The sequence below is a fragment of the Pyxicephalus adspersus genome, chromosome 2 (genome assembly GCF_032062135.1).
Source record: "Pyxicephalus adspersus chromosome 2, UCB_Pads_2.0, whole genome shotgun sequence".
Lineage (NCBI taxonomy): Eukaryota > Metazoa > Chordata > Amphibia > Anura > Pyxicephalidae > Pyxicephalus > Pyxicephalus adspersus.
Window position 1 is genome coordinate 148461381 of NC_092859.1, and position 24067 is coordinate 148485447.

At 39.3% G+C, this 24067-nt stretch overlaps 1 protein-coding gene across 2 annotated transcripts in view; it reads left to right on the forward strand.

Annotated features, from left to right (window-relative positions):
* The first annotated feature begins 20813 nt into the window (after positions 1-20813).
* ZNF710 (zinc finger protein 710) overlaps positions 20814-24067 on the forward strand; it is a 74855-nt gene continuing 71601 nt past the window's right edge. Inside the window, exon 1 of one of the 2 annotated variants that reach the window (XM_072402740.1) lies at positions 20814-21002. The gene's annotated coding sequence lies outside the window, so the exon portion shown is untranslated. Of the gene's footprint in view, positions 21003-21196; positions 21278-24067 lie in introns of those variants that run through there. The other variant, XM_072402741.1, reaches the window with a different exon arrangement.

Sequence of the window (24067 nt, forward strand, 5' to 3'; positions counted from 1 at the left end):
AATTTCTGTTTTTTGTTTTTCTTTTGAAAGGCTGATCTAAGTGTTGTTCGATTTTACCCTTTATATGTTGTATGTTGAACCATATGTCCTGGACCACAACAATAAGATAAGCCAATAGAATGTGTCCATACTTTCGAGGCAATAGACTGGTTAGCCAAGCTTGGTCCTCATATTCTACTCTGTATATACACTGTTTCCCCCTTTTTGAGACAATAAATAAAAAAAACATATATCACATGGAGCAGCTGGCGGAAGACAACAACAGGCTGATAGTTTTTTTTTGTAACCTGTCATCCTTGGATACTTTTTAAATCCTCATCAAAGTTTGGGACCTCTTTTGATTTATGTGGTGTGATTTCCCCCACCTCCTAGATTGTAAGCTCTTCAGGGCAGGGTCTTCTCCTCCTCCTGTGTCACTGTCTATATTTAATGTACAGTGCTGCGTACTATGTTGGTGCTATATAAATCCTGTTTATTATTATGTTTTTTTTTGTTACAATTATTTGTGGACTTTGGTATGGTTACTGTTCACAAATTTCTTAATAAACAGATTTTAAAGGTGGTCTTCATCCTCTGCTGGAAGGAAGATAGAAGGGTCAGGACTTGGGGTGCTACATGACCAAGGTATTATTTGATTTTTTTTAAGGGTAAACATTTGTTTTAAATTTTAATCTAATTTTTTATTAAATAGTGATTTATTGGAGGGGGAGCAAGGGGTTTGGTACCGGAAGTTTAACTTTAATCCAAATTGTCCTGAAATTTTTCCTAGTCTTTAATTAAACAGCCATCGTGTCGTATCCTGTTCCTGCTACAGGTATTAGGGAAATGCAGTTCTCCACAAAGGATGATCGAAGGTGTTTATGAGGACCAATTAGAGGATCAGTTTTTCTTGATTGATTTCTCTTTCTAAAGTCTGGTAAACTGCAATATATATTTGGTGCTTATTATTGATGTACATACAGATTAATCTGTTTCCATTTTTCTAGCCTTTATTCTTTCTTAAACTTATCAGTTGTTTTATGCCTACATTTATGACATTTAGCCCTATTGTTTTTTTTTTATCAATATTTGTTTGATGATGCTTTAACCACCTTGCAGTTAAGCCCGACCTTCGCTCGGGCAAAAAAAAACTGCAAGGATGGTTAAGCCCGAGATTTTGTACATCCATACTTACCTGGTCCCCCTGTGCTCATCCAGCGTCGTCCTCCATCGATCATCGTCCGCCGATCTCTCCAGCGTCGGGTGCCTTTGTCGGGTGACAGCGGGACCGGTAAGAAGCCGGCCGGCATCTTGTGTTCCGCCGGCCGGCATCCTGTGATCCGCCGGGCCAGCGGATCACAAGATGCCGGCTGGTGGAACACAAGATGCCGGCCGGCATCTTACCTGGACCCGCTCATCGTCCCACATCGTCCTCGTTCCAGCGCCGGATGATCTCTGCAGGGAGAAGCCGTCCGGCGGAGAAAAAAAAAAACGGACGGCTCCTCCCTGCGTGCGTGATGACGTCGGCGCGTGTGCGGGAAATTCAAACTGAAACTCATTCATTCATTTTGTATTGGATTCAATACAAACTCCTGTATTGAATCCAATACAAAATGATTCAAATAAATACAAAGTATATAATTGGTAAATTCAAACTGTCATTTTGTATTGGATTGGATACAAACTTGCGTATCCAATCCAATACAAAAAAAAAATAAAAAAAAATAAAAGTAAATAACTTGGAAATTCAAATTTATATTTTGTATTTGATTGGATACAAACTTGCGTATCCAATCCAATACAAAATAATTCAAATAATTACAAAGTATATACCTGGTAAATTCAAACTGTCATTTTGTATTGGATTGGATACAAACTCCAGCATCCAATCCAATACAAGAAAATAAAAAAAAATAAAATAAAAGTAAATAACTTGGAAATTCAAATTCTTATTTTGTATTGGATTGGATACAAACTCCCGTATCCAATCAAATACAAAATAATTCAAAACAAACTCCAATAAATACAGAATCAAAGTTTTAAAAATTGCCACACTAGGGAGGTGTTTTAGAATAATATAGTACTTTACAATATACAGAGTTACTGCTTTTTCAGTATTTATGATTTGTTTACATTGCTGATTTTTGTGTTTTTCCTTTAATTTTATTAAAAGTATTTTTTTTTTTTTACATGATTGTGTGTTTCAAACATTTTTTATATTCATATTATCTACTAGAACCCTTGTTCGGACATATTTCTGTAAGTTACAGGTATACAATTTAAAAAAAAATTTCATGAAAAACAGTGGATCACTTTTGGTACAGAAATCTAGACCTCAGTGTAACGCTCAGGTGGTTAATGTCTTTATACATACGTGACTATAGAATAAGACTTCCAGTTCTATATCTGGGCCATAAAACAAGACAACCCCACTTCCTTTTTTCTGATTCCTTATTTCTTTAATAGGTCCTCAAAGTATTCAGCCCAGCATTCTAATATTTTTTTTTTCAATCCCAATTAAGTTTCCATTTTTATCTCTGGCTTCATTGGCTGTGGAAACCCTTTTCATTCCTGCACTCAGCTATTTCAATAGGTTTCTGCTTTCTTTCTTTTTCAGCATCTCCTCTGTGCCCCAGAGCTTTTCCTTTTTTTTTTTTCCTTTTCATCCTCCTGTATATTTTATTTACCATTCTTCCGATTTTTTTTTTCATCATTTCTAATCTTGCTTCTATTTTTTATTCTAGCATTTTCAGACTTTTTCTTAATCCTACTTCTATGGTCTTCTTATACTTCTAATCAAACCAATCTTCTTTCCTTCGTTAGGTTTAATAACTAAGAATAGATTGCTATTACTTTTTTTATCTTTAATTTTCTGTCTTCTCCCCTCTGTTATTCTTCATTATCTTCATGTTCTGTTTGCGTTTCTTCATGAATTTCTTTGTGCTTTTCTACTTCTACTTCCATTTGTGTTTGGCGCTTTAACATCAAATACTTTCCTAATTTTTTTTTCAGATTATATATTTTTTTGAAAAAATTTCTATAAAATCGTTGTTCCTCTTATGCTTCGGACATTCATTATATCCATTTAGTGCTTTCTATTGATTAGACTGCAATCTAATTAATTTGGTTTTTACAGTCAGGTGATACCAAAATACTTTAGGTCTACATCATACTTCCATTAATCTAATAAAAGTGGCAGTTCTGTGTCGGTGCCAGCATGCCAGCTCAGTATCCTTATATCTTAAAAGTGTAACTGAATGCACTTTGCATTAATTTTGCAATGCACTAATCCATTTTTTGTATTATTTTTTTGACTTTTTTCATAACATAGGATGCATTCTTGTTACATGGGTAGATTCTCAGTTCCCTTTGGGTCAGTATTTCTCAACCAGGGCTTCTGCAGAGGTTGCTAGGAGTTCATTGAGCAATGATAAGTTTGTGACTCTTGGATCAGTTTAATAGATACCAATGATCTTTTTGGCTATCTGTAGGGTGATATTTTTTCACACTGACCAACAATGTAAGAGTCATTGGCCACCATGCCATTGTACTGTGAGTTGTAAATATAGTAATTGTTGTAGGGGTTCCCTGAGACATAAATGTTATAGTAAGGGGTTTCCTATGTTTAAAAGGTGAAGAAACATTGCTTTGGGTTGATGTCTGGGCATCATGTGTATTGATTTACCTTTAAAGTGGAGTTATGTTCTCACATTGAACTTTAGCTCTTAGCTTAGATTCAGGCAGGTGGTCATTGCAGAAATTATTACCTACATGATAGTCACGCAGCTGTCAAATTTTGGTTAAATTGTACAAAAACTGCAGTGTGCCTGAGTGGGAATTATAACATCTTGGCCCAGACAATCAAGATAGCTGAAGATTGTCTACAGGAATAAATGACGAAGGAAGATGGCGTCACTCTGCAATGGAAGAGGGATAGGTGAGTATCACGAATTTAGTTCGGCTTTAAGGAAAAAAAGTACTACCTCCATGTAAGCCTGCTCTGTGTCTGTGCATTACTATATACAATGATCAGCCAAAAAATAAAATTAAGGCAGCAAGTAAACAGTCAGCTCTTAAAGCTGATATGTTGGAAGCAGAAAAAAATGGACAAGTGTAAGAATCTGAACGACTCTGACAAGGGTCAAACTGAGATGGAAGGATGATTGGGTCAGAGCATCTCCAAAATGGAAGATCTTGTGGTATGTCCATATAATGCAGTTGTTAGTACTTACCAAGTTGTCCAAAGAAGTACAACTGAGAAACTGGTGTCAGGGTCATGTCCAAAGTTCACTGATGTACATTGGGAAAGGGAAGGAACCGAATGTGTTGGTATGCCATTGCTGTCCATCTGTCTCAAGGTTTGACGAGCTGTACATTCTAAAATGTTCTTCTGCTTCCCACAGTTCTAAAAAGAGAGTTGATTTTCCGCAGCCTTTCTATTAACTTGAACCAGTCTGACTGTTCTTCAATCTGTCATCAACAATGTGTTCTCAATCACAAAAATGATGACCACTGGATGTTGTTGTGCATGAAAATCCAAGATAATGAGCAGTTACAGAAATAACCAATCCAGCCCATCTGGCTGCAACAATTATGCCGCAAATAAAATCACTGAGATCACATTTTCCCTATTCTGGTGTTTCCAACTATTTTCTTGACCTGTATCTGCTTTGCACTATTGCCACAAGATTGGCAAACATAATATATACCTGATGGGTATATATTTGAAATAATTAGGTGCATAAATGTTCCCAATTGGAAAGGGTAGGTTTGGCATTCTTGCACTGTTTAGTAAGCTACAATTCTCCTTCAGCTTACTGTATAAATTCAATTATAAACCAAGGTCCTTTTTTACCTGAGAATACAGGAAACCTGGTTGGACTCAAGTAATAAAGTGCGGCCCTCACAGCTGACATTTAAAACGGTGAGTACAAAAATCCATGGCAAGTTATTTTTCAAACAAAAATTTAATTTAAAAGGGAAAATTTTAAAATCACACATACTATTTCTGTTTATTTGTTTTTCTTCTTATACAGGTCAAAGTTTTTGGTACTTTTGGGTTGTGCCTAAATGATCTTGTGAGAGGTTATCAGCCACCAGTAGATGGTGCTGTGTTCCAATGTAAAGTGTGTAACAAACTATTTATTATTAAACAACAAAAGTTTGTTACACACTTTACTTTAGGACACAGCTCCATCTAATTATTTGACCCCGGTATAAACTGAGATTCTTTTTCTAATAGCATTTAGAGGTCAAAAAATATCTTGCTTTTAGATATATACAATAAATAATTTTCTATGAATCCTCATTATCATCTCAAAGAACACTACTATGAATTAGACAAGATTTTCATATTTAATGCAACACTCTAATGCAGTCAAATGTTATTGCATGTGACTGTTGTCTTTATGTAGACTAAAGAATATTTTGGAATCATATGTATTCACAAATGTTAAGCTTTACTGTATTTAATTTTTTCAGGATACCTTAAACTAGTAAAAATAATGCTTTACTTGATACTTTAAAGCACCTATGGTTTTATAGTTGTGACTTTGTAGTTACAATTTCAGATTTTAGTAAATCATATTTGAATTTTATTCTAAGGAAATATATTATTTCCATGTAAATGACAGCTTGGGAAAATGTATCAGATTATGATAAATGGCAAAACTTTATCTGCAGACAGAGAAATTAATTTCCTGCTTTATAATAAATTCTCTGTTTAAACTAGTTTTCAACCTATTAATACTTATGAGGGCTACAATTTGCATCTCTGCAGAACATTAGAAAAATCAGGCATCCTCATCATTCATCAGGCACTTTATTGGATCCCTACTTTGTATCAGTAAAGGGGTGCATAAAGGGGTGCATTGGGTCAGCAGCATTGATCAAATGGGCCACTATAGTCAAACAATGCACAGTAAAGGGGTCTAATGTGCACAATATTCCACGTGCACCACCAGCAACCTCAATCATTGGCACAAGATGGATGCTGCATATGTAGAATTCTAATCCTGCTATCTGCATTGTCAAAGTTATGCTGGAAAACAATTTTTGCAAACTTCAGTTGCCTATGTTAGATAATAAAATGCCGAAAGGGACCTTTTATGCTTGGAACCTGGCAGTCTTTTCCTACTCAACCTATTTTAGTGAACTTTTCCCTAGATCACGCACAACAAAGTATATACATAATCTGAACAAGCAGTAAAAACAGCTATAATCCAGCCTCAATTACCTCCCTACCCAAAGTCCTGGTGGAGAAATGCATTTTCAATGTTCACGAAACTTGGCCGATGGTGTGTCATGACTGTCTGAAGTCTACGGTTACTACCGCCATTACTGCCTCATCTACCGCTCAGGAGTGCCTCAACAAAATCAACAAGGTGTCAAAATTGCTGTAAATTTGGAAAACACTATTTTAAGCTAGTAGAAACTGAAACTGGTGAGAATTAATGAAAATGAGCCCTTTCTGAAATGCTGCAAGGACCATAGTGAATAATTCTACCATCAGTAACATACTATTTTTTACTCATTCTGTAAACATAAAGCTGCTTAGAGGGTTTGCTCATCAGGGGCATACCCACTAATTAGCATGCCAACCCAGTAGGCAGCACAGGGCTGCTGGGCGCTGAAATGGGCAGGTGTGCCCATGCATGGGTGCCTGTGTAACCATGCACGAGAGTGTTGACAAAGACATGTGCCGCATTCTCAAATAATACCATGTTTGCATTTTTAGATCTTTGTTTTGAGCCTCCCATTTCACTTTTTGACTGTTTTTCCAATTTTCCAATCTCTCCCCTTTTTTGGCAGAAACCTGACAGGGGAAAAACGTTCAACTAAAAATGCTCAATTTGTGGGCCTTACTTACTCTGGACCCCTGAAGGATTCTTAACTCTTTAATTCACTCTACATATCCTATAATTTCAATTACGTAATGTCTCTGTATACAGTGATGTCTGGTTCTACATGTACATTTGCAATAATTTTGTTAGTAATTAGTCTTTTCCAATGTTTCTCAACCTCTTTAACATGGGGGAACCTTTTGACATAACTTTCATAATCTTTCTTTTTCAATTACCATATCCAAAGCTCCTAATCTGAATCCTAAAACTGAATCTTATATTACTGGCCAACATGAAGAATGTCACTCTTGCAGATAGCCAACAAGATCATTGGTGTCAGTTAAACTGATCCGTGCCAGGTTTGTTAACTGTCTAAAAAAAAAGTGGATTTTCATCCTGTTGTAAATTTATTCCCTCCCTTCCTGAAGGCAGGAGGACAATAGGTGAAGGGGAATTTGCCCGAAGACATACAGTTGTAAAAAATGAGTTATTGGCAAAAAATATTTTAAAAAATTTCCTGCTGCTGCAAGTGACACCCCGGACACAATAAACAGGGTGTGATAGTGCAGTAGTGCACAGCGCAGGATCACTGGCCTTTATATCTAATTATCTTTAAGACGCGATCGCCATTCTTTATGTCTTTATGTCTAATGTACCATGTTCCCGAGTTTCTAAGCACTCTTTTAGGAAGTCTGCATTCTGTGACCATCTCCAATAGCATTCCTGACATACAATGTAGCATGTCTGCAGTGTCTGACACTTTCCTGTAGCATTTATTTCTCCGAATTATCTGAATTCCTTTGAGGATGTTAGGAATTGCAATTAAAACAACTATTGTTGAATATAAAAGGCTCCAAAACACTCCAAGCTTTGCCAAAATATCTGTTTCCTTTATATTCTTGTCTAGCAATATTCAAGGTGTTTTCATTGTTTCATTGACAGCATTGCTAACTCTGCAAAATTCTGATTGATGTGTTCACCCGTGTTATCTGTTTTCTGTTTATACTGACATTTCTTTCCTTAAAACATAGTCTGCTACAATAAAAATTTGTCTATATATATGTCAAAATAAATTGCTTTAGCATTTCAGTTTCATAAACACAAAATAGAACTAGCAAAATGGTGATCTATGTGTTAACAGAAACTATACTGATTCAGAATTTGTTTTACAGCTAGTGAAAAGCCAAGGCCATCTGTATTCTGTAATTATACCTCTGAAATGGTGATTTGTGATCAATGTAACAAAAGTCTAGAGAAGCCACACATGATGTATCATTTTCATACTATCGGCTTGTTTGAAATTCACTATCAAAAAGCTATTAACCTCTCTAGAGGTAACACCTGAGTGTGACTCAGGGTAGAAAAAAGTTGCTAAAAGCGGTAATACCGAGTCACACTCGGGGTAGGTAAACCTATGGAAGTAATAGTAAATACAGCCTTACCTGATCTGCTGGCGTCCCGCGTCCTCCATCGCCGCGATCTTCATCTTCTTCTCTCTTCTTCCGGCCGGCTTCTGCATCCCATGAGTCACCGGGGAGTTCCCGGTGACGTCGGTGCATGTGTACGTTGCCGGCAGGGCGGGAAATTCAAAATTCATTTGTATTGCATTCAATACAAAATAACTGTATTGAATGCAATACATTGGATTTATATGTGTACATTGTTTTCAGGAACATTTATTTTACAGTATATATATTAGTATGAGTATTATATGTTTTTTATTTAAGAAAAATTAAAAAAATTAATTTTTTTTTAAATATATAGATTTTTTTATTTATTCAATTTATTATTTTTACATGATTTTGTGTTTCAAATTTTATTATACTTATACTATTGTATTATTCTGTAAAATACATTTTCATGAAAAACAATGTACCGCTTTTAGACATATAAAACCGGAAAGAAATGAAATGCTAGGGAGGGTTAAGTTAAATAAAAACTTATTCCGAAATGTCCTAAAAAATACTTTTGATACATTTAAAAACAACAAAATTAAAATATTATGTACTGTATATATACACACATCATGCGTAAAAACAATGCAAATCCAAAGTAAAAATTAAATTATGTTGATATGCATTATACTAATTTTAAATTTAATATGCAGGTGGTGCAATGTCACAGTTTTTAGGAGGTGGGGGAGGAAGCACACAATAGGAGGGGGGGATGGAATGGTGGGTAAGTAGTGAGGGTTTAAGAGACAGACAGGTAGGCAAGTTTGAAAAGATGGGTTTTGAGGTCTCTTTTAAATGTGTAGAAAGTAGGAGTAGGACGAGGAAGACCATTCAAGAGAGTCGGAGCAGCTCTAGAAAAGTCTTGGATCTGTGCGTGTGAGGAGGTTATGAGTGAGGAAGTCATTAGTAGAAATAGTAAGAGTGGGGGAATATGCTAGTCAAGGGGCCTGCCCCTAATTACCCTGTGGTCTATAGGCTGCGCAGGCACAACATTGGGTGACGTAGATGGGGAAAAAAGGTTGCTGAACTCATTGCGCATGCATGAGAACCGTTATTTTTTTTTCCATTGATGAAAGGGCCCCTTCTGCGCATGCCCAAAATTAGGACATGCTCAAGAGGAGCAGCCAAGAGTCTCCCAGGATGCGTGACGTAGGTAAGCGGGGAGGCTTTGCTCTCTCATTTGGCACTTATATAAAGTAAAAATTTAAGTTTGGGTCTGCTTTAACAGTATCTAATATAACATATATTGTACTCTTTGTTTATTGTGCCAAATACACCAAGCTTTACCCAGCTCATGGTACAAAAAATCAATACTTGCCATGGCAGAAATGGTGTGACCTGGATGTTGATCTTTATTTTTGCTTGTGAATGCACTGACTGCTTTCTCAGCTCTTTGTCTTGTACAAGGTTTTATTTTTGAATGAACACAGTTCTGCTTTCATTTCACCAGTAGAGGGAGGCAGAGCTCTGTTTTTTGGTTTTCTATTTGCAGACTGGAGATGTTTGAGAGATAATAAACTCGAATTTATTATTACAGAAGAATGTGCTGTGTTTCCAAAATATGACATTTCCTGTTTAACACAGAAGGTATTTTCATGCCATCATTTCTCTTGTAAATTATTTATTTTTACTTTGAAAACCAGACAAACCCAATACATTGATGAAATACATATAAGGGAGCTGTTTTTCTGCCTAAGGATTTGTATTTCTGTCTATCCGGTGCTGGGATTTACACAGCTGTGCCATACAGTGCAACCCGGTATGGTGGGGCAAGAAAGCTTTTTTTCTGCTGCAGTTCTGTACAATTTACAGGTATCCTCTCCACCCTCAGCCTGTAACAACACAGAGAAAGCAGATTGATAAGTTAATTGATGTGTGAATCTGCTATAATGCAGTAAAACTGACATTCAATGAAAGATCCCTGTCATGAAAACATGGCATGGTGGCTCAGTGGTTAGCGCTCTGGCCTTTGCAGCGCTGGGTCCCAGGTTTGAATCTCAGCCAGGACACTATCTGCATGGAGTTTGCAGGTTCTTCCCGTGTTTGTGTGGGTTTCCTTTCACATCCAAAAACATGCAGTTAGGTAATTGGCCCCCCCCAAAAAAAATTGTCCTTAGACTGTCGTAATGACATATGACTATGATATGGAACATTAGATTGTGAGCTGCTTTAAGGCACAGCTAGTGACATGACTATGGACTTTGTACAGCGCTGTGTCATATGTCGGTGCTCCATAAATACTACATTTACTACACAGTTATTGTCCCACTTACATTTCTGACATGGTTAAAAAATAGCCTGTAACAACACAGAGAAAGCAGATTGATAAGTTAATTGATGTGTGAATCTGCTATAATGCAGTAAAACTGACATTCAATGAAAGATCCCTGCCATGAAAACATGGCATGGTGGCTCAGTGGTTAGCGCTCTGGCCTTTGCAGCGCTGGGTCCCAGGTTTGAATCTCGGCCAGGACACTATCTGCATGGAGTTTGCAGGTTCTCCCCGTGTTTGTGTGGGTTTCCTTTCACATCCAAAAACATGCAGTTAGGTAATTGCCCCCCCCCCCAAAAAAAAATTGTCCTTAGACTGTCGTTATGACTATGATAGGGACATTAGATTGTGAGCTCCTTTGAGGGACAGCTAGTGACATGACTATGGACTTTGTACAGCGCTGTGTTATATGTCGGTGCTCCATAAATACTACATGATAATAATTAAAACATGTAGACCTGGACGAACCTCCACCAGAGATTGATTGAGTGAATGCCATATTCACTGCTTTATAAATAGACCTTCAGACTGCTATTTAAATTTCTTTTACAGAAACCATTTAGAAACCTTCTGATAATTGGCCTTGTTACTGAATTGGTTGCTACAGAAAATAAACCAGAAACCTTTTATCTGCACCAGAAAAAAAAAACAGGCGTCAGCTTAGATTAAAAAAAGAAGCTAGCGAAGGACTTGTAGAAAACGAATAAATTGTAAGTCATCTGAAGGTTGAAACTTTTACTGTTCTGCACGGTGTTTAGATTAGGTTGGCTGGGTATATTATATAACATTTCTGTTGGCTCTCTGTATGATATGCCGGTACATTATTGGGAATAATAATTATATTATGTTATAGAATATTAAACTATTGTTTAATATTCTCCATACAAGCGGGTGATAGATATTACTGTGACCGATGTGGTTATGTAACCGGCCTCGTCATTTGTGTAAATTGTGTGTTTTATAGTTTCATGTGATATAGACGCACACATAAAAAATGACACTTGTTTTACATTATGCCTGTATGTAATCTTTAGACAGTTTTTTATACTGAACACGGCTGAATCATGAATGTGTTGGTATAAATGATGGTCCTGCGTCTCTCATTTCTATCGCACTACATCCAATGGTGAAAAAAGATTGGTGATGTGTCCATGTAGTTATAAATCTGAAGATTGTGTGTGTAGCTATCTGGGGCATAGCTGTCTTGGAAAATAATAAATAGGAGTTTTAGGTTGCTGATAGATATGTAGTAAATATTTCGTCCTACTTTCAGAGTATCTGACATGTTTAAATGAACACTTGGGTATACAGTGGTTTGCAAAAGGATTTATGCTATAGGTTTCTTCAGACGGTGAGGTTGCAGTGAGGTTACTGCTTCCTCAGACCAGTGAACAGTGCCCATGGGTTAGACACTGGGCCTGATTTATTAAAGCTCTCCAAGGCTGGAGAGCATACACTTTCATCAGTGAAGCTGGGTGATCCAGCAAACCTGGAATAGATCTGGTCCAGGATTTAGGAATATTTATTAAATCAGGCCGATTATGCCAAAATAGATGACTACATGCTAATGGCACCATACATTTGAAAAGTAAAGGTGATTTTATGTTTTGCCCTCTGCAACACTTATGTAGCAGATTTGCTTAAAATCCCAACTTTGGGCCAGCCCAAAATAAAAAAATATATGCCCCCTCCTAACATTCACAGGATATTATGGTTTGTCTAGGGAGGGGGTATAATTAAGGGGAATGCTTATCTTTAATCTGTGATCCTTTAAGTTTCCTCCCTGTCATTTGCAGGAGTGATGACCGGGCCCTTGAACTCACACCCACTGACGTCCTTACATACATTGCAGGATGAAGTTGGTTCTGTATTGTTCTTCATGTTGTTCAGTGTCCCCTGCATTTTCCAGGGCAGAAGAAAAAAAATGAAGAGTGCAGGCTGCCATGGTACTCTTGATAAATATATTGCTCTTTAATTAACCTCCCTAGCGGTTCATTTCTTTCCGGTTTTATATGTCTAAAAGCGGTACATTGTTTTTCATGAAAATTTGTTTTACAGTATAATATAATAGTATGAATATAATAAAGTTTGAAACACTAAATCATGTAAAAATAATACATTGAATAAATTAAAAAATCTATATATTTAAAAAAAAATTAATTTTTTTTTTTTAAATACATATTATACTCATACTAATATATATATACTGTAAAATAAATGTTCTGCATTGTAAAACAATGTACTGCTATTACACATATAAATCCAATGTTTTGCATTCAAAACAGTTTTTTTTGTATTGAATGCAATACAAATAGATTTTGAATTTCCCGTCCCGCACCGCCGGTAACGTACACACGCACCAACGTCACCGGGAACTCCCCCGGTGACTCATCGGATGCAGAAGCCGGCGATGGACGCCAGCGGATCAGGTAAGGCTATATTTACTATTACCTCCCATAAGATTAGCTACCCGGAGTCACACTCGGGGTTACCTCTAAGGAGGTTAATAGCTAGTATTTATATAGCACAGACATATTATGCAGGGTTGTACAAAGTCATGTCACTAGCTGTCCCCTAGAGCTCACAATCTAATGTCCCTACCATAGTCATCTGTCCTTACCACAGTCTAAGGTCAGTTTGTGGAAGCCAATTAACCTAACTGAATGTTTTTGAGACGTGGAAGAAACCCATGCAAACTCCATGCAGATAGTGCCATAGGGTGGCTGAGATTTGAACCTGGGACTAGTGCTGCAAAGGCAGGAGTGCTAACCTCTGAACACCATGCTGCCCATAATAAGTTACCATAGACAAAATGAGCATTAAATCCTGTATATGCAGGGGTCAGGAAGACATACTTTTGGTATGGGCCAGTTTGGGGTTCAGCATTAAAGCTGAACTAAATTCTTGTTTAATCTCCTATTCCTGTTCTGTTACAGGACGTGCCATCTTCCTTCCACTCTTGGGCATATTCTTCAGCCATATTGATGGGACAGGATAACATAACTCCTGCATAGTTCATTCATCCCCAAAGGAAGCCAGGATTGCTGATTTTCCTTAGCATGTGCAGTTCAGCAATTTTGACATGCAATCAGGCAGGTAAGAACAGTTATTGCACAAGGGACATAGCCTTAGCCTACATTTGTAAGAGAATGCTCAGGACTGTTCATGCACATACTCATTTGATTGAACATGATATAATGGCATGCACATCAGTAAAGGTGTGTGAGGTTTTGTGATTAATCAATAGGTGGGATGCTTGCTTGTTTGGAGAATATAGATCTGCCGAAGTACCCCGGTCGGGTTTTGTTTTTTTCTGTCTGGAGAACAGGTGGAAGAATTTGTGGGACTACAAATGTCAAGAAGTGTTAAAGAATGACACAAAAGACTCAGGCACTGTTTAATTAAAAGTAAGTTCTTATCTTTATTAGATGCAAAGAATGGTCCAAAACAGCAAAAACCCTAACAGCAAGATCACACAACTCGGTTTACCCCAGGCAGTGCTCATTGTCATATCTAACTGGGAAGAGTCAGGCAGGGAGAAGCTGGCATCTCCTTACGCGTATCTAGAAAATGTCAGCGTCAGCACTCAAAAAAGGGTTGGAAAATGAAAGACAGATACAGACAGTGACACAGGAGGAGGAGTGATCCCTGCCCAGAAGAGTTTACAATCTAGGAGAAGGGGTACACAATAGGAGGGGGGTATGGATTGGTGGGTAAGTGGGGAGGGTTTAGGAGACAGAAGAAGACGGGTAGGCAAGTTTGAAAAATGGGTTTTGAGGGCTCTTTTAAATGTGCAGAAAGTAGGATCAAGGTAAATAGGAAGAGGAAGACCTTTCCAGAGAGTTGGGGCAGCTCTAGAAAAGTCTTGTAGCCGTGCGTGTGAAAAGGTTATGAGTGAGGAAGTCATTAGTAGGTCATTGGAGGAGCGGAGAGCGCGTCCGGGGGAGTATTTTTCTATAGGGTCAGAAAGGTAAGTGGGACAAGAACTGTGGAGGGATTTGAAGGCAAAGCACAGGAGCTTGAATTTGATTCCAAGTTGAAATGGAAACTATACATAACCTTATTAAGCTATATTCATCAGAATGATAGTTCCATCATTGTTCACACTTTACCCAGGGTCAGCCTGTACATCCTGATGCAAGATCATGGCTCATAAATAATGCAGTCATATAAATTCTGGTGCCAACACAGGTTCTGTTCACAAAATTTTGACAAGAGACCAGCTCCTGCTGCAACATCTCACCTTGCTACACCCTGCTGCTCAACAAAATTGCAATGTTGCAGTCTGATCACTGGGGAAGAGGAGACTGATGAAATGCTTCTTCCTGCTTGCAGTAGACTGATAACATTATCAAACCTAGGCAAAGTCATTGACAGTGACTGCAGCTTAAGAACTGGTTTTATCAATATAAAGTAGAGGTTGTGGGAAATTCTATACAATTTATGTATATTGTAATCTGAGGAATTGATTCATGTAGACTTGTAACATTACAGAAACATCCATCCTAACCATAGAAATGTTTAATGATTCACCATATAAATGAGTCATTAAAAAATTATAAAATGCTGGACTCGAATTTTATTTGTGGACCTATTTATTAACAATGTTGTTAATGAGCTCAGATCAGTATTTAGCTTTCAGCCCTGCCAGCACTTTGAATGAATCATAACATGGATGTTGTGAAAAGATGCTAATTGCTTTGTAAGTGCTGTTGGGTCTTTAAGGTCAGATAGAAACTGACTGCACACAGATTTGATCTGTTGGATCAGCAATCAATCTACAAATAAATACCAATGATAGGTCAAATTTTGCAGCGAAAAGTGTATTTTGGTGCAATTTCACCCAAAACTAAGATAATTTACATCCATTTTTAATATAGTCTAAGGTCAATTTGTGGAAGCCAATCAACCTACCTGAATGTTTATTGGAATGTGGGAGGAAACTGGAGTACTCGGGGATACCCACACAAACACGGGGAGAACCTGCAAACTCCATGCTGATAGGGTCCTGAGCCACCGTATTCCAAATGTAATACTTATCATTTATACTAATCAATGTTATTGCTTTAGGAAATTGCCTTATTTTAATTTGGGGTCTTTGGGCTTTAAATAAAATTCAGTTGGGTTGAATACATTAAAAATAAAATTGTTAGTTTGGGTTCTCTGTCCTGATTTGTGTTTTTGTTCTCACCCTACCCCGCAAAGATAGAAATGTACTTACTCTGAAGCCCTGTACATGTGCTAGATTTCTTATGATCATTTATGGTCACTTGGGTGAAAAGTGTTAGTATGGCCATTCCCCGATGTTCTTTAGTGATCCGTAATGCAAGATCCTTTAACAATACACTTCTAATGATCACATTTCTTTCCCATGGGAAAAAGCATCAAGGCTCTTCCTGCTCATCTTACCCATAGGGCAGACCGCTCGTTCGCTCTGTTGTCACTGGAAAGGATCGCTAATGATTTTTTCCAGTGCCAATTACTGAGTGTGTGTATCAGGCTTAAAACAATAGAAATCACGGTATGTATCTCTCAGGTCTCCTTGTAATTGGTTACAATTTTTTAGGACGTACAGTCAGTACTGAGATCGAACATTTCTATGTCTAACATACACAGCCTATTAGTATTGGAAAACTAGGCCTATGTTTATCGGTAACGAAGCCTGAGGCGTGAGCTGTTCTTTTCATATTGCGGCTCGAGGTCTTTTCTGTTTCTTTGCTGGCTTTCATCAATGAGAAAAAAAGACCAGAAAGTCATATAGCGGCCGATGATCTGGATGTACTTAGTTAGGAGTGCTGTAAGCAGAAACCTTGGTGCATTCATCTCTTACAGAAGTGTGCATCCAGGTCATGTTCCCCAGAGAGATCTGTTTTCTGTCTGGAGACATACTCTGCAACCAGAAGTGTTACAGGAGCTCCAGTGGCCCCGGGCATTGCACAAAGCACCTGTGAGATCGGGCCCTTAAGGGATTGTCTTCATTTATTGATATAGTGAGAAGCTGCTTTACCTTGAAAAAAAAAAGTATATATTCTTTACAAGAATGACAAACATCTACAATCTTCGACCGACTACACCTGTGCCGGTTTTCACTTCGGATCTGAGCAGCTGACTGGTTGCAAGCAACCAACTTTGGGGATTTCTATGTTTCTAATTGGACTTTTTAGTAAATATCAATCAAAAGCTGTCTTGTATATGTGTGTGTGGGATCCATCAAATCTAATAGGAATTTCAATTGTTTCCCATGGGAGGAAAAAAAAACATTGGAAAGGAAGAATATTGTAAATGTTTGCAGTGTTATGGGACTTCCAACTTATCAGTACCTGATCAGATCGGTTGATTGTGTGCACCAACCATGTGCATGCATTAACACCTCCTATTCTTACAAATATGAGTGTATTTAAAGAAATTTGTATGGTGAAGATTGGAAATATAGTGACTTCTTCATGACCAAAAATCTTCCTAATCTTTATATCAGACTTTCTCTACCTTTGTAACATAGGAGAATCCTTGAAATACATGGTGGTTAGCATGGTGGTCAGCAGGAAGAATGCCTCTTAGATTACAGGGCACTGGGAAGAATGTCATCCTTACCGATAGCCATAAAGATTATTGGTATGATTTAAACTGACCTGAGGGTCATAAACTTCTCACAGCAACCTCTGGAGGAATCCTGGTTGAGAAACATGGAGAAACTATATTTATATAGTTTGTGGATCTTGACTTGTTACCCTGCCTTTGTCACTGTTTCCTGACACCACTCATGAACATTTAGGGTTCTTCTCATGGAAAGTAAAGCTTTTCTATTCCAGAACAGATTCCCCTTAATGTAGCTCTCCTAGGTGACCCCTTATAAATGAAGACTTGACGTGAACTCTTGGATTTCTATAGGTTGTTATATTTGTGAACTCTTGGTGTTTGCTCAGGTGATGCTAGTGGCTGCTCTGGCTGGTGCACCCCCCAACAGGGTCAGGAGAAGGACCCCGCCGGGGGGGGGGGGTGCACCGGCCAAAGCCACGTATGGATCACAGGCTCAAGGCAGGTTGTGTCTTTGGACACAACACACCCACTCTCCCATCACAAGCTCAGACCTGCGATGGGAGAGTGGGCAGGTTCAGGCATCAAGAAGTCATTATAGGGGAAGTTTCTTCGCCTTCAAGTGATGCACGGCAGAGTCCGTAAATTTAGTGGTCCGTGATGTTCATAAAGTTGGGGACTACTGTATAGGAGGACTATTATACTGTAAACATGTGAGATTGCTGGAGATCACCGCCATTACACAATGAAGACAGAGCATGGTGTTTCCTTTTTATTTTCCAAGAGAAGAAATGCTTGAAAATCGCTTGTTTACCTGCCCTTCTAAACAAACTCCCAGTCGGACATGAAGGACCACAATGGAGCTTTTGCAGCTGTGTTACTGCTATTTTATTAACAGTGGTGACTTAAAAAAATGAAGGTAACTCATTGATAAATGGACGGGTGCAACTACAAATCATATGACCCCCAGTGAAACTTTTTGAGAGACACTCTCTCCTCCTTTGTGGTGATCCCAATGGCCAAGGAGCCTGTTCATCAGGAGTCACATGGGATAACCATAGGTCTCCTTCCAACCCTCATGCAATGTTGCACAGAGGTGAAATAAAAGTTTATTACCTCATCCAGTGCTGGGAATCCCATGTGGCTCCTGGAAGCCATGTGGTATTTTGCACCACCAAGTTCTCTAAGCGTCTGCAGATTTGACAGCAGGCAGCAGTGAACAGTACTCGATGTCGGCCCAATCATTCTTTATGGCAGCCTTTCTCAACATTTTTAACATGGAAGTACCTTTAAAATCAGGGCCAGAATTATACTTTTTGCTCCCCTAGGCCAACTAGCATGCGCTGAATCCCCCAATACCAGCCTTTGATGGTGACACACACAAAACAAAACATGAAAGTTGTTTCACAAGAAAAAATAGAGAGAAAGAGGGAGAGAACGTGGAGAGGGGGGAGAGAGGAAGAACAGGGAGAGAGATGAGAGAGAAAGTAGTAATGACATATGACTATGGTAGGGACATTAGACTGTGAGCTCATTTGAGCACTGCGTAATATGTTGACGCTATAAAAATACTGTAATATACTGTATAATTATAATAAGGGAGGGAGAAGAGAGAGCAAGACAGTGAAGAGAGAGCAAGACAGTGAAGGAAGGAGCGATAGAGGAGACAAAGAAGAATAAGGAAGAGAGAGAGTGTGGGGGGAGAAGAGAGAGAGAGGGGAGGAAGAGAGAGATAGGGAGAAGGAAGGAGGGATAGAGGGAATAGAGAAGGTGGGAGGAAGAGGGAGGAGAGAGAGAGTGGGGTGGAGAGGGAGAAAGAAATAGGGATAAAGTACGAGAGGGGTAATGGTAAATAGAGTGGGGGGGGGGGAAGGAAAAGTTAGAGAAGAGTGGTTGGAGTCAGGAAACCTGTAGCTCCCTATGTCGCCTGCTGGTGACACTGTGGTTTAGCAAGCCTTCCATGCGCTTTCACTGGCAACCAGCAGGTGGCTTGCAGCAGGATCACCTGGTTTAGCTACACCTGTGGCTCCTAATTAGTAGGCCTATATATTCTGCCTTCACCTACCTCCCTCTGCCTTAGCATTGGACCTGAAACCTTGCTGGTCATTTGACCTTTGATATCCTCTCCTTGCTCTGTTCTGGTTATTTGTTGTCAGTTTTATATAATATATAGCTTGCTGGAACTGTGTTTGAGATATCACTATTGTTTGCTGTGTCTTGTACGTACGCACTTTCGTTAAACTCAACTCAACTGGCTATTCAATGTATACTGCCCATGCTGGTCTCCCTCCGGTTCTTGCTGGAAGAAATCCTGATGGGGAGAGGAAAAATAAAAGGGAGAAGGAGGGAAGGAGGGAAGGAGAGAGAAGAGAGTGGGAAGGGAGGGGTAGAGAGACAGGAGGGATAAAGAGATGGAGGGAGTGGGGAGAAAGAAAACAAAGCAGGAAGAGAGGGAAAATGGAATAGAGAGAGAAGAGTAATGTCATCAATACCAATGTCACCCTGCACAGATCTGTATGTCACCTCATTACAATCACTTTCACTTTGTGCATCCTGTTACTGTCCAGTAGCAAGTTCCAGTTCTACATGGAGATTATGTAATGCCGCCCCCTAGTGGTCACACCATCTTAGGCCATGGTCTAGGTCAGGGGTTCTTAACTTTTTGATGACGCCAGACCCCCAATGGATTGTCCAATATGGTCCTATTCCCTGTACAAACTACCTAAGTATAAAGTAATACATTAAATAAAATAAATACCACTACCCAGAATCCCATACCCCCAGCATTTGGTTCCTATACCCACAAGGGGTATGGATACCTCCGGTGCTCCAAATAACTTTTAGGTCTTTGGGGACCCCCTACTATCATTACTATACTCACGGTAACTTGGTGGTCAGTAGGGTGAATGCCTCTTCTACTGCTGGCCAGTGGGAAGAATGTCACCAATACATCCCAAAAGTGGATTGGCGTCAGTGGTAACTGACCTGGGAGGCACAAATTGATTAAGGAACCCCTCTGGAGCAGGCTATCTGCAATGGGAGAGTGGGCGGGGTTCTGGTATTATGACATCACTATGGGGTAGGTTTCTTCCTCTGTGAGTGACACCCACATGCGCGGTCAGGAGTCGGTAATTTTAGTGGTCCGCGGGACTGAAAAGGTTGGTGACCACTGCTCTGGAGTTTCTGGACTTTTTTTAACATGGGGGAACCCTTGAAAAACTCCCACGGAACTCCTAGCAACCTCTGAAGGAACCCTAGCTGAGAATCACTACCTTACGGCACTGTCGCAGGTAGACGTTACATGTATCTTTACTGGGGCGAAAGTAGCGGGAAGCACACCACAACCTCGACACCTGATTTAACGCCCCGCCTGCTCCGAAGTCACATGACATCCCTGAGAGCAGAACCTGAAGGACAACCTGATGTTTAAGGTCAGGTAAAAGGTAAAAAGTCAAGCGGGAGGGTCAAAAGTATCGCCACATTATATTTATTTGAAACTTTATGCGTACAAAAAAGGAAGAGAAAGGAGGAGGAAATTAAAATAAAAATAATAAAAAACAGGTTCTTCTAGGAACAAAGCTACCAAGTTTGAAAAGGCTAAAAAATCCCCCAGTCTATAGAAAAGAAAACTTGGTGGAGGAGGGGAGGAAGTGGGAAAACAAAAGAGATAGAAGGCTGCTGGGTGGGAGCTTTTCTCTCTCTTTCTGTTTTTCTCTCTTTCACAGACACAGAGCAGGCTTAGGAGGAGCTGTTTTGCATCCATTCACGTCAGCCCTGCCTCATTCCCTTCTTCCTTCCTGCTACAGACACTGCGAGCTCAGGAAAAAGAAAGAGCAACACCTCACCGTGTGTCTGCCTCACCTCACACACCCCCAGCCCAGCTGAGCGCCAAAACACTGGGCCCCTACACTCCACCTGAAGGTAAGTCTGACACTTTACTCCCCCTTACTATGCCCTGCCCGGGTCACGGAGCTCACACACACACCCCCGCCAAAGTCCCCTGATGGTACGCTCCCCCTTGGGAAAGGTCGGCAGAGGGACGCGGACAGTGCCGGAGTAGGGGGGTGTGTGGTGAGGTGAATGGGGGGGGGGAGAGACGGCGGATCTCTCTTAGCTCTTTCACTTCCACATTCGCTCGTGTCATATTCTGAGGAGAAATGTCGTGTGGAAGGTGAAAGGCGAGGAGGGAGACGGGGGTAGGTGCTGGGGGGTCCAGCTGTGACTTTGTTTGTTTGTTCGTTCGAGTTGTTTGTGGCGTCAGATGGGGAGCTGGAAACTTTATCATGGCTGAGGATGGGGGGGACGCGGCTGGAGGACGTCAGGGGGGAGATGTGGGGAGGAGCTGTGCCTCACCTGGTCCTGTCACTGTGCATATCATCCCCATCTTCCTTGTCATCCTCATCATCATCCCAATCTTCCTCATCATCATCATTCCCATCTTCCTCATCATCATCATTCCCATCTTCCTTGTCATCCTCATCATCCCCACCTTCTTCATCCCCATCATCCTCCTCATAATCATCATGCCCATCATCCATCTGTGTACAAACTTCACCCCCTCCTGCCTTACACATCCATCTCCACTCTCCTTCCTTCATTCTCTCCTTTAATTTTTCATTCCCTCCATACTCCATTATATCTCCCTCCTCCTTCATTATCCCATTCCCCTTCTTTATTTTCTTGAATATTGAATTCTCTCCTTCCTTACCTGTGCCTCTATTTTCTCATTCACTCCTTTATTCTCATCTTCTCTTTCTTCTTTATATTTCTAACCCCCTCTCTTCATTTATTCCTGTTTTATTTTACTCCAATATCTCTCCCTCCTTCTCTTTATTCTACTCTTCCCTCCCTCCTACATTATCTTTCCACAACCCTTTCTTTCTTTATCATTCTGTCCTTTCTCTCCTTTGTTTTCTCATCCCTTGCTTTATCTCTCCTTCCCTTCATTCTATTCTCACCTCCCCCCTCTCCTCCTTTATTCCCCCCCTCCTTTATTTTCCCATTCACTCCTTTATTTTCATCTTCCCTCCCTCCTACTTTTTCTTCCCCCTCTTTCTTTATTTATATTTCTCTCCTTACCTCCTTCCTCTTCTCACCCTCCTTTTTTCCCTTCTCTCCTTCTTTCTTTATTTTCTCATCTGCTTTATCTCTCTCCCTCTCTTTTTTATTTTCTCATTCACTCCTTTATTCTCATCTTCTCTCTCCTTTATCTTTCCAACCTGTCCTCTTTATTTATTATTAGTTATCTCCCTTCTTCCCTCCCCTTCTCTCCCTCCTTTTTCATTCCTTCTCCCTCTTTTCTTGTTTTATCATTTCATACTTTATTTCTCTTTCCTCCCTTCTTTCTTACCCATTCCTGATCTCTCCCGTTGTCTGGTATTCCTTGCTTTATCTCCCTCACTATATCTCCTTCCATTCTTTTCTTTCCTTCCTTCTTTCCTTCTTTATTCTTATTATTATCTATCTCATTCTCTCATTTATTCTTTCCTTCCTTCCCTATTTTTCCTTCTCTCATTCTCCCCTTCTTCATTATTTATTCTTCTCTCCCCTTCTCTAGCTACTTTATTTTCTTCTTTGCTCCTTTTCTTTCTTTTCTTCGCTCCCTTTTTCTATATCTTTAAAGCTGTCTCCACGTTTTTATTCATTCATTCCCTGCTTTATCTCTTATTTCCCTCTTTCTTTCATCATTTTACCTGATCTCCCCCATTCCTTATTCTCTCTTTCCTTGTTTTTGTCTTGCCTTTACTCCCTTTACATGTATACTTCTCCCCTTTAAAGAAGAAAGGATGGAAAGAATAATTCCCCCCTTTGTTTTTCCCCTCCTTTATTATTTATTCTTTTTCTTCTCCCACTTTCTCTCCCTCCATCTTTATTTTCTTCTTACTTCCCTTTTTTCCTTCTATATCTTTTCTGTTGTCTCTTTTTTTTATTCTTCCTGTATATCTCCCCTTGCTCCTTCTTTAGTTTTTCTCCTTTAGCTCTCATTCCTTCTGTCCTTTATAAATATTTTCTCTCTTTTCCTGACTCCTTCTTAATATATTTTTTAATCTTGCCTTCCCTCACTCCTTCATTATTTGTACTCCTCTCACTTTTTTCCCTTCCCTTCCCCATTCATTTATTTTTCTTCTCTTCCTCATTTCTTAGCTTCACCTCTTCTTGCTTCTTTAGCTCTCCTTCCCTATTTTTTTTCTTCATCTACATGCATTCTCTTTTCTTTCATTCTATGTCTTTATCTCATTTCTATTTCGTCACTCCTTTCCTTTTTTTTCTCTCTTTTCTTTCCTTTTTTCTTTCCCTTTTTTTTTTAGCTCTTTCCCTCTCTCTTACTCTCTTTACCTCTCCCTCCCCTCTATGCCACCTTTTTTCTCTCCTTCCCTCACTTCCTAATCTCTAGTTCCCTCCCTCTTTCTTTATCTATTTTTCCCTCCTTCACTGTGCTGCTTTTCTTTCCTCCTCCCTCTCCCCTATCTCTTCTTTCTCTATCTCTCCCTCTCAGCCTTTTCTTATCAATGTACAATGGTTCATCCTCCTTATTATTTTTAATCATTCTTTTTACTTATATATGTTTTCTTTTTCTCTCTCCTTTCTTTCTCTTCCATTCTACCTTTCCTCCTCCTCCTCTCACCATTTTTCTTCCATGGCAGTTTTTTATTTAGTACTCCTCTTGTGCTTCTGCCTCTTTTTTTCCTCAAAGGTTTGCCCCCACCTTCCCTTTACAGTTTCCTTACCTTTCATGGGGTTTATATACCAACAAAAAAAGAGGAATTTTCCTAAGGATAGGTAATTCCAATGAACTATTCCGAATTTTAGCCCTCCAAACCTGGGCCAAGCAAAATGATGTTGTTTTTTTTTCTTTACATTTCCATCCATTTGATTGGGTATTCTTTGCAAAGTAAAATTTCATTGCTTTTATGAAGTGAACACTGTTTTGCAAAGTGATCATTTACTTTGCTAAGTGAACAAATGCCATATATTCCCTTAAGTAA